General features: G+C 43.5%; 1 protein-coding gene across 9 annotated transcripts in view; it reads right to left on the bottom strand.

Annotated features, from left to right (window-relative positions):
* ZNF277 (zinc finger protein 277) overlaps positions 1–11,728 on the bottom strand; it is a 165,807-nt gene that overhangs the window by 20,743 nt on the left and 133,336 nt on the right. For 8 of the 9 annotated variants that reach the window (XR_014266620.1, XR_014266622.1, XR_014266623.1 and 5 more), the window contains one exon: positions 10,809–10,893. The gene's annotated coding sequence lies outside the window, so the exon portion shown is untranslated. Of the gene's footprint in view, positions 1–10,686; positions 10,894–11,728 lie in introns of all 9 variants that reach the window. The other variant, XR_014266621.1, reaches the window with a different exon arrangement.

Here is an 11,728-nt window from a genome sequence, read left to right as displayed (position 1 = left end):
AGTAACAGATAGGAAATAAACTAAATGTCCTTCTTGACATGGGACTAAATAATAATTTGCAGTACTTTCAAATGATGGAATGCTATGCAGCTGTTTACCAAGATTCAGAAACTTCCCCGTATACTAATATGGAAAGATTTGCAAAATGGTATATTACGTGGAAAAAGAGTGATGTACATAGTATGCTAATATTTGGGGGTAGAAAAGAAGCCATATTTACATATAGTTTTACTCATGTACAAAATATAAGAGATTAATAAATATGGTTATGTGGGAAAGGGTTTGCAGGCAGAGGTAGGAATGGGGTGGATGGGACAGGGTGGTAATTAGACTTTTCAATGTTTGCCTTTTTCTAATTAAAAAAAAATTAGAGTCATGTGAACATTGTGTTGTTTTTTTTTTAACTAAGGAATGAGGGGGTAGGCTTCCCTCAAGCTTTTGTGGAATCTGGGCCAAGAGCACAAATGAAGGCCCAGGGACTCTAAGTCTAAACATGTAGAAGTTACATGATGAGACCAGGCGTGTTCAGGGTGGTATGGCCATACACGATGTAGAAGCTATAAATCAAACTAACAAACTGTTAAATAAAACATGTTCTCTTCTCCTACCTTGAAAAATAAACTTTCTTAATGACAAAAACAGATAAATAAATGTAAAATTGAAAGTTGGCAAAATACCAAACACAAAAGAATTAAATTATTGTGTATAATGGATGGTTTGGTGATGTTTGGAAGAGTAATAAAATAACGATGTGCATAATTTGCAATGTGTTTTGTATTTATTTCACACTATTTTTTGGCCTTTATTTCAATAGAACCACTAATTATGTAGTTTTAATCAAGATTTTCACATATTTTCAGTTCTATTGATAGTATATTAGACAACCTTTCTTGAATAATTAAAGTTTTTTCCTTAATTAGTTTCAATTTGAGGAAACTGTCCTGCTGAGGCAGAAACAACTAGAATTGTCAATAACTTTTTAAAGCAATACTTAGATTGGAAACAAACCGAGGAATTTAAATATTATGTCCAAACATTATAATGGGGCCTTTATTGCAAAAATTATTTTAAAATATTTAAATTTTATCATATAAATCAATAACACTCAATTGCCCTTTTCAACATCTCTCAAAGTGATATCTATATCTATACAATATTTCTTAAATTCTTCTCATTTCCAAATTTTCAATGCTGAGATATTACAAAGAAAACTAGAAATAGCACACCTCCTTCAGTGCCCTACTTCAAAGGGCTCAAAAATCTCAGAACTTGCCCAGGTCTTCCTGAAGTATGAATACCATTGGTTTCTTTTAAATTGGGAGACTATATAAATCAAAATAAAATAAATTATGGAAAAGCATCTGTAATATTTAAAATCTTGAGATTGATACTGTGGTTAAAAAAGGAACTCTGAAGTAAATTGATACAGGTGAGGATGTGGTCAACATAATGCAGACAGCAATGAACTACTCTTTTTTCAAAGTATCTCAAATCATGACAGAGCTGAGGAAGTAATGGAAAACAATTTCACAGAACCACTAAAAGCACATAGGAAAACCCCAAACAGCCATCTAAGACAGATGGAGACAAATACATAGGGCTAGGCAATAAAACTTTCTTTAAAGAAAGTTACTAGGGGGAGAAAAACCCCAGGTCTCAGAAGAGGAGGCAATTAATACAATTATTTCAATAAACTTGATATTCTTGCTACAATATTTCTAGAACATCCATGTGACTGTGATCTTGACAGTATGGTCATCTATTTACAATATAGCAGCAAGGATCTGACACAAAATTATAATATCACAGGAGTACTTTATTAATATATACAGTTAGAATTTGGTATTCTGATTACTCACTAACAGGATATATCTTAAAGTTAACTGAATAAGGGAAAATGGTTATTAAAGAGCAAGAGGAAGAGAGAAAATTGAAGGAGTTCATCTATACAGAAAGATGATTGGATGAGGTGAGCACTGAGTGGATTGATTTATCAAGTTGGACCTATGTTTATTCATAACTCCTATGTTCACCTCTTATAGCATGTGAACTACATTGTGTTGCAACGACCTTTTTATCTGATTTCTTTACCACTATAGTCTAAGCTTAAGGAGAAATATGGTGACTACTGTGTTCTTCATTGTGTCTCCAATCATCACACAGGGTCTAACACACGGTAGGTACTGGTATCTTGATGGATGAATGGGTGGATGGGTAGGTGGGTGGATGAATGGATGGATGGATGGATGGATGGATGGATGGGTGGATGGGTGGATAGGTAGGTGGGCGGATGAATGGATGGATGGGTGGGTAGGGGAGTGCATTAGCTCATGCATCTCTGGTGTTAGGAGCTGCACAATCCTTGGCTACAATAAATAGGAAAGTTTCCTCATACCCATGGGAAGCTCAACTGCCAATGCCACAGTCACAAATATCTCTCAGACACCACTAACCTCTTTGCAACAGTTTGCTCAAATTTCTGGTGTTTAACTTTAAAAAATTCCAAGTATTGGAAGAGAAATCTTAGAAATCCAAACTTAAAAACTGATATAAAATATACCACACTCTCACAATTGGCAAAACATTATCAATCTCGAGTTTTTAAGTATTACAGATGCTTTTCCATAATTTATTTTATTTTGATTTATATAGTCTCCCAATTTAAAAGAAACCAATGGTATTCATACTTCAGGAAGGGCTGGGCAAGTTCTGAGATTTTAAGGCCTTTCAGAGACAGCTCTGGTCAGGGTCAATGCAAAGCCATCTTTTTTTAGTTGAAATATTTTCTTATTTTAAAGCTTGATTGAGAAATAATTCACATACCGTGTGAATTACCCATTTAAAGTACACAATTCAATGGTTTTTAGTATTTTCACAGAATTGTGCAACCACCACAATGAATTTTAGAACATTTTCATCACCCCAAAAAGAAACCCTGCACTAATCAGCAACCTCTTCCCATTTCTCCTTTCCCCAGCTTCTGGAAACCACTTATCTCCTTTCTGTTTCTATAGATTCCCTGTTCTGGACATTTCATAAAAATGCAATCAGAGAATATGTGGTCTTTTGTGACTGGCTTCTTTCACTTTGCATAATGTCTTCAAGGTTCATCTATGTTGTAGTATGTATCCATACTTAATTCCTTTTTATTGCCGAATAATGTTCCATTGCATGAGCATATCACATTTTGTTTATCCATTCATCAACTGATTGACATCTGGGTTGTTTCCATTTTGGGGGTGTTATTAATAATGCTGCTGTAAACAGTCATGTGCAAGTTTTTGTGTGGACATACATTTTCAATTCTCTTGGGTATATAATGGAGTGGAATTTATGTGTCATTCATTAACTCTATGTTTAACCTTTGAAGAACTGCCAGACTCTCTTCCAAAGCAACTGCACCATTTTACATCCCATCAGCAATGTATGAGGGTTCCAAATGCTCCTCATCCTCATTCATTCCTGTTTTTATCTGTTTTTTTTTTTTTTTTTGAACACAAGGCAGTCTTGTAAGGTAGGCAAATTCTGACTTCTGGACCCTCCTCTTCCCCTTTCTTCCCTCTCCTTCCTAACTAGGTCTTCTGCCAAGAACCCAGTGCCTTTCCCAGTGCCCTGTCTCTTTCCATTCCTATAAGCTGCTGTTGCCCAAACTCTAGAGCACTGATTCCTCCTCAATTCCTCAGCCATTATGCTTTTTCCTTGAAGACTCTGAGGGGTGTCACATTCAAGAAGCAAAGGCTAACAAGCCAAAACATCATTTTACAATAACTCAGGTTCTTTCCTTGACCAAGAAAGGGGCTGGAGTAGACACACAGATGGGTGGCCCAGACCCCCTTTAAAGAAGGACTTGCTTCCCAGCTGGGAGTTGGGGGAGGAACATGTGGTGCAGTCAGCTGCAGGGAGCTGCTTCTCCTGAGTTCTCTCCCGTTTCAAGGCAGCCCACACTCTGACTGAGCAAATTGGGGATTTAAAGGCACATTCATTCTGGTTCGGCATGGAACACTCGCTCCACAGCTCCTTGCCAATTGGCCAAGGCTATGTTGAGCCTGCACTGCAGCTCAACTTTGTCCTCTTCCAGTCTTGTTTTTGTCTTCTTCCCTTCACAGGTGTTGATTCCTAATAAACACCCTACATGCCAAACTCCGTCTTGGCATCTGCTTCCAGAGAAGCCAAGCTATGAGAGTTGGTACCAGGAGTGGTCCAAGAAAGTAGGCAATAAGATGGGGTTTTGGAGCAGTTTATCAATCAATCACCTTGGGCTGGCAGTGAGGACGCCAATCACTGGTGGTAGGAGGAACACAGACAGCCCCGGGGCAAGGTGGCAGCCCAACTGTTAAAACTTTCACCTGTGGGAGCATGTACTGGTAGAAGGGAATGAACTAGCTAGAATGATTTATCAGGCGTTTGAGATATATGGAGAAAAGAGCAGCTGCATGGATAAGAGTACTGGAGCGATTGCTAAGTGCCCATGATGCTCTACAGAAAGATAATGAACACTGAAGGGCTGAGTAAGAGGCAATTGAAAGCCAGGCATGGAAGCCAGAGGGCTTCTTTAGGTGTATACAAGAAGGTCTCATATCCTCTAGGAGGGTGGAGAAAGCCAAGGGCCAAGTTCAGGAGGCTTCAATACCCAGTGAAGGCCCCTGAGATTTTGACTCTTAGACTTCTCTGAACTTGCTGAGCCTACAGACTTATAGAAGCTGCTCATCTACACTACTAAGAGCTATTACCCCTCCATCTCCCCACCCCAGAAGACAAAGCAGAAGCCTCTCCCTCTTGAAGGCATCATGTGGCATTTGTCACATAATTGTGCAATGGAGAAAGGGGAATTCCTAGACATTTAAAGGACTGTTGGAACAAGATCTGAGTAGACACTGAAACACAGAGACTTGAAACATTACCATAGGCCCTTGATTACAGTGAAATGATATGGAGACTAGATAATAAATGAAATCCTAGCCAAGTCCTGGTTTAGTGGTCTACTGTGTCAGTGAACCCACCCTCTGCTCTGTTCCCCTCTCACCAAAGGTACAATTGGATCGACATACTTGGCAGTTGCTGTAACTCCCAGCCCTTGGTCTGTGGGGTAACAGCTGTCATGGGAAAAGCCATATGGAAGGCTCTGAACCCCTTCTCCCCTCAAGATAGTGATTCTGCATCCTGGGAGAAAAAGCAGAGATTAGCGTCACTCTTAAGGTTAAAAAAGATGCAGTGGTGGTGGTCCCCCAAATATCTCCATCTAATTTGCTAATTCAGGCCCTGAAGAAACCAGATGGATCGTGGAAGATTACTGTAGATCAGGGGTCAATGAACTTTTTCCATAAAGGGCCAGATAATAAATATTTAGATTTTGCTGGTCATAGAGTTTCTGTTTCAACTACTCCATTCTGCTGTTGTAGCATGAAAGCAACTATAGACAATTTGTAAATGTGGCTGGGTCCCAATAAAACACAGTAATGTATTTTTAAAATAAAATAAATTTTATATACAGAAATAGGCAGAGGGCTGGATTTGACTCTGAGGCTCGAGTTTGCTGACTCCTGCTACCGACCACAGCAAGCATGGCCAAACAGGAGCCTAAATTACAGCCACCAGGCAAGCTGTGGTATCTTTGCTAGAGAAAGTAACATGGCCTCAGGAATATGGCGTGTGGTCTTGACATGGTGAATGCATTTTTTTCTATTACAGTCAAGAAAGGGGATCAGAGATAGTTCACTTTCATAACAAATGGACCACAATATACATTTTAAGTTTTACCCCAGAGCTATGTAAACTTCTGCCCTCTGTCATATACATTACATAGATATATTACAGGAGATCTCTGGACTATCCTGGTATTCCTCAGAACATGATATTTACATCTATGTGCATTATGTTGATTAGGCCAGATGAGCAAGAAGTGACCAGCAGCCTAGTGGCCTTGGTAAGACCTTCACAGGTGCTCCAGAAGATGGGAGATAAACTGAATATATAGGGGCCTGCTTCATCCATTAAACTTTTATGGTCCAGTGGTCAGGGGTATGCTGAAATCCCCTCCTAGGGGAAAGACAAATTATTACATCCTTCACCACCTACCATGAGGACGGACACACAATGCCTGGTATGCCTCTTTGGGTTCTAAAGACGTTGTGTTCTATAGCTAGTGAGAGTTTCATGGTCCACGTACTGAGTGAGGTGAGTGGCTATGGATTTGAGGGCTGCAAAGCAGGAAAGGGCTCTACAGCAGGCCCAGGCTGCTGTAGATGTAAGCAGCCATTCTGGCCACAGTGGCAAAGATGGAGGTGACGCATGGGCCAGCAATATGCACTCTCATTTTCCAAGACTGATCTTCCTACTGGTCATCCCTTTTCAGTGGAAGAGAAAAGGCCTACGGTTAAAAATTGCCACTGTTGAACAGAGACCAGCACTGAGCCCCCAGTATGGCACCATTCCTTGAAGAGACCAAGTGGCTAACTTGGCAGCAAATTGACTATACTGGGCCCTTTCAATCCGGGAAAAGCCAGAAGTTCAGGAATATACATGTGTTCTGGATACAGATGTGTCTTTCCCACCTGTAGGCCTCAGCCAAGACCACTATCTAAGGGCTTATAGAGTGTTTGATCCACTGGTATGAGATTCTATATAACATCACATCAGACCATGGGACAACTTCCCAGCAAAGGAGGAGCAAGGGTAGGCCCAGGATCATGGGCTCCATGGACTGCAGCACATTCCACATCTCTCAGAAGCTGCTTGCCTGAGAGAGCATTGAAACAGCCTGCTGAGGGCACAGCTGAAGCGCCATCAGAGGCATTCCTCTGATAGGGTGGGGTCCCAATCTCTAGGGTGCAGCGTACTCATCAAATAACTTACATGCTTTGTCTCCAAGAGAAAGAATAGATGGGATCAGGAACAAGAGTGGAAGCAGGAGTGGTCCCACTCACTGTCACTCTCAGTGACCCAGCTCCTTCAGTTCCGGGCTCTGCAGGGTTAGAAGACCTGGTACTCAAAGCAGGCACACTCTGGCCAGGGGACACAGCAAGAGTCTCTTGAATTATAAGCTATGGCTTCCACTGGGGCAGTCTGGGCTCCTTGTGTCCAGGGACCAACAGGAAGAAGAGAACTTAAGCATCTTGGTGCAGGTAATTGCCTCTGTCATCAGAAGGAGGCTGGCCTGTTGTCACGCAGTGGGGACCGTGAGGAATACAGGTGCGCCCCCCTTGGGCACTCGCTGGCATTCCCTTGCCCAACTGTGATGGTAAAATGGGCATGTGTACCAGACCCCATCCAAGAAGAGTGTGGTGACCAGAACCTGAGGCCTCTTGGAAATACAGGTCTGGGTAGGTCATGGCACCAGGTAGGCCACCGAGGCCAGCAGAGGGGGTGGCTGGGGATGAGGGGAGCTTAGGATGGACAGTGAAGGAGGACAACAGTGAATAGTAGCTGCCACTGCGACCAGCCCAGCGGTGGTGGCTGCCTTCTGTCCACTCACCTCCCTCTTCCAGGTTTCCCTCAGGAAGCGAGGCTCACGACAGAGCAATGGAGGAACCGTGCAACAAATGGGTGCGGAAATGGGGCTCCCAGTCCTGGGCTGGGAGGGTGTGAGAGTCACAGAGCCGAGGAGTCTAGTTAGCGGCCTCAGCAGCCAGCTCTTCCCAGACGGACGGAGGGACTGATGGACGGAGGGACGGATGGAGACTGAGAGAGGCGGAGTGGGAGGGCCTGGGGGAGGTGGCCTCACCTGAGTTCCACACTGATTGGCCGAGGCTTGGACGAGCTCCACACTGATTGGCTGAGGCTTGGAGGCCAGGCCACTCCTTCCTTCAAGGGCACCCACGTCCCTTCCCAGGTGTACAGACTGATAAATCTTCGCAACCCAGGCTCCATCGTAGCCCTGCTTCTGGAGAACCCCAACTGAAACAAGGATTATGTCCATCACAGCAGTGATTCATCAGAGTCCCTTTTCCCCCTTCTCCCAACTTTCTTCCTAAACTTTAACCGCTTCAGGTTTTCTCTTTTTAGTGCTTCTCCAAAGCACTCTTTCTTCCTTCTCAGGCCGCACAGTGGAAGGTGGGCTCCAGACTTCAGGCCTACCTGGCAGGGAACCACCAGGGGCTCCATGACTACAGGCCCGCCCCTCCCCCCATTCTCTCTTTCTCTCTCAAATCATATTTCACCTCATTCACCGCCAATCCCCAGGGGAGGGGAAGCTCTGGACAATCACATGTTATATTTTTGTCCCAATCACACATATCCTATCAGTGCAAATGAGTGCCAATAGTTTAATGAACTACACCCTAGAGTTATCTGTGTTCTGGAAAAAGTTATTAACCCCAAGAATGCCTCTCTAATGGAGAATTTCAGGCAACAGTGAGATAATGACAGGGTTGAGCCTTCCCTGTATCCTTCAAAATGCACCGTTACTTTGTCTGCACTCAGCCCTTTGGCTCAGTCAAATACCAAAGAGCATTAAGACAACAAAAATAACAAATGACTGGGTCGTTATTATATGCTAGCCATTGGGCTGGGCCTTTTACATTCCTCTAAACCCCACACCAACTTCGGGTGAGATAAATAGCTGAGGCTTGGAAACCCAAATGTTTCCCCCGGGGAAAGCAGCTTGGAAGTGGCAGAGAGAAAATCCACTCAGCTCTTTTAACTTCCAGTGCCCAGCCCACTGAAGCAGCCGGAAAGCCACTCCCGGCTGGCACACAAGCACGGCTGCCTTAGCAACAGCTCAGCAGCACACCACAGAGATCGGTGCACATTTTATTGTTGGATAATGTCCAGAAGGCATTGTTCATCATTTAGGGTCTGAAATAATATACCAGACTGTGAAGAAAATGTTTGGGTGGGACATTCTTGGATCGACAGAGAAATTTCCAAAGTTTTGTGTTAATTTCCTTACTTTAAAGCAAGAATGAAGCCATCTACCTATACGTGTATAGGAAAAAGGCTCCCATTTCAGGGTGGGAGGTGTCATAGGTGGTGCTGGAGAGCTGCTATTTAGCCACTTTCACTCAGAGATCCGAGTCTAGATTTTAGTAAACGTCAGTTGTTTTAGACATGTGCTCAGAGCCAAGGAGAATGCCATGGCCTCAGTCCTCCAAGGACCACAGTGCTTGAGCCCCAGTGAGAGGTTTGGTTCAGTGAATGACAGCTGACATGGTAGAGGCAAAGTGCCTATGAGCTGCCTCCCCTTCTATGCAACATTGCCCTTCCTTGTGAATTTCATTCAGTTCATCCGGTGGTAGTATTTTCAGAAAAATGTAGAGAAGTGACACTGGGGTCCTTTACACAATCATCTCAGCAAGTACTTTCCCTTGTGAAAGTGGCAGAGATTTAGGGGCAGGGGAGGGTAGCTATGACCATGAGGACAGTCAGAATATTTCAACACTATGGACCCAATGAGGCCATGCAAAAGTGACCCTTGAGGGAAGGCAAGCAGGACACTACAGACTTGGGGTGTCCAGGTGGGCACTGGGCATATTTCCCTACAGGATGACAGTCCCTCTCCCAGGAGGGCTGGGGTCTGACATGCTCTGGCAGCAATGGTAGAAGGTGGGTGGAGGAGGGGGGACATGCAAGACAACCCCAGGCGGCTGGAGACTTAGCCAGTTCCAGGGTTCTTCCGCTTTAGTGCCCACGAGGGCTTCCCGGGGCCAGGGTGTCTGGAGAGGTGGGAGGGCACTCAGGGAGCTCGGGCCAGTGCCTATTCACTAACCAGTAAGGAGCATTTAATATTTTCTTAATGCTCGTTGCTGTACTGGGAGCAGCCCTGGTTATGACACATGGACACAGGATGGCTTCCTGAGGAACACTGGAAGATCTTTGCATAGTGCTGTGACCAGAAATCCGAGTGACTGATCATTCCTTCCAGGGGCCAGTCTTCTTCAGGAGATTTGTGGACACCTGGGGACTCACTGCAAATACTCAGCAAAAGTTCAAAAGGCTTCCCCATTGGCAGAAGAATCCCAGGACAGATATAATAATCCAGGGCTATGTCTTAACCTCCAAGTGGACCTGAACCTTATAGAACCAGGAGATGGCCTGTCACTGTGTCAGTTCATTCTTACTGATCAGAGATGGTAAATAGACATCATCTCAGAGGCCAACTCCAGTTGATTGCTGCTGGTTGTCCGATGCACTGTGTTGAGTAGGATTCTGAAGTTAAATCCAGTCTCTGAGAGAAGGAGTCCCATGATTAGTGCAGTGGTGACATCCTTCCTCTAGACTTGGGCTTTTTTTAAAAGCTTTTTTGGCATGTCATGGGCCCGTTGCCACCTGGTGAAGACTATGGACATTTTTTCAGAGTAATAGCTTTCAAAAATAAAATTAAATACAGAGGAAACAAAATATGTTAAATATAGTTATAAAAATATTAATAAAAGTTAAGATACGGTAATATATGTGCATCTTTATTAATGCATTCAACAACAGGATCCAGTGGTGGGTACAGTAACTGTTGAATTAGTAATGAGTGTAAATGATATTTTGAGATGTCTGCAACAGCTGAGTGTGATATGAATATGTCTGTGGTTTCTATTATCAAAAGCACTGCTAATTCTACTGTGATTTGTTGCCTACCTTCACAGTGGAAGGAAGTGCCAAATTTGACTTTAAGGTTATTGACAATATAGAGGTCATTTTTTCCCATTCATATTCAGAGACCCCTTGGGGAGAGCCCAGGGACCCCAGGTTACTAACCTCCTGTTGAGACTGTAGCACAGACCCAGCCCCTGATGTGTCAGGTTCTGTAAGACATCCAGAACTCATGTCCACTGAAGTCCAGAGTTGTGCACACCAGCAGCTGGTACCTATTTATTTACCTAAATGCTTATCATCCCATGACTCCTTGGCAGGTGGTGAGGGGGGCGCACCAGTGTCATTCTGATTTTCATCATGGCCCAGTTCCTGGGAAAACAGAAAACTCTCTCTTTGTGTAAATTCCCTGGAAAGCTCAGGTTGCCTTAGGGTCTCCAGTATAGAGCTGCAGACACCAAGGATCCGGGTAATCAGTGAGGTGACAGCTCCCTGTTATAGTGTGTGAGTGTGGGAACAGTCACCAGCTGCCTCGGGTAGGGTTTAGCCATGAGAGGAGGGCAGCTCCAATAGAATCCACCTGTGATGGCATAGACAGCACGTCAGGGCTGGCATCCCTTCCTTGGCTGTGTTTGTAAGAGTTATACCTGCTTACAGGTTGATGAATTGATAATTACCTCCTGGTGAAAAATAGGACTGAAGACAGACCATCTCCCACACATAGACCTTTAAACAAAACTCAGCAGTAGTAGACTTTTACAATGGCATGAGTGAAGTAAACTGGGACTAACAAATTTTGCAACATGAAATGAAACTCAAATTTGGTCATTACAGTTGACTATATTTAAGTTGTAGCTATTATTTTAGGGAAGAAAAAAGCAAACAGCTTCTACCTGGGACATCAAATAACGTTGCTCTCTGTGCTGTACACTTCAAACTTACATGATATTGTAAATCAACTATACTTCAATAAAAATTAAAAAAAAAAAAAAAGACTGCTCGGAGAGAATGTCAACCCAGAATTCTGGCAGTTGCTGATAAACCTCGGAAATTTTCTTGGCTCTTGTTAAGCCTCTCTGGAACTCCAGGAGTACTTGTAGCTGAAGGCAGTAAAAAACACATGTGCAGGCTTGACGTCTGAGTAGTCTGCCCAACATTTTATTCCCTGACCTCAAGGATGCTCTGAAATTACCTGCACAATAAAATT

This window comes from Balaenoptera physalus, assembly GCF_965194825.1.
Source record: "Balaenoptera physalus genome assembly, chromosome: 8".
In the NCBI taxonomy this organism is placed as follows: domain Eukaryota; kingdom Metazoa; phylum Chordata; class Mammalia; order Artiodactyla; family Balaenopteridae; genus Balaenoptera; species Balaenoptera physalus.
The sequence above is the reverse complement of the archived record's forward strand: the minus strand, read 5'-3'. Positions and strand labels throughout refer to the sequence as shown.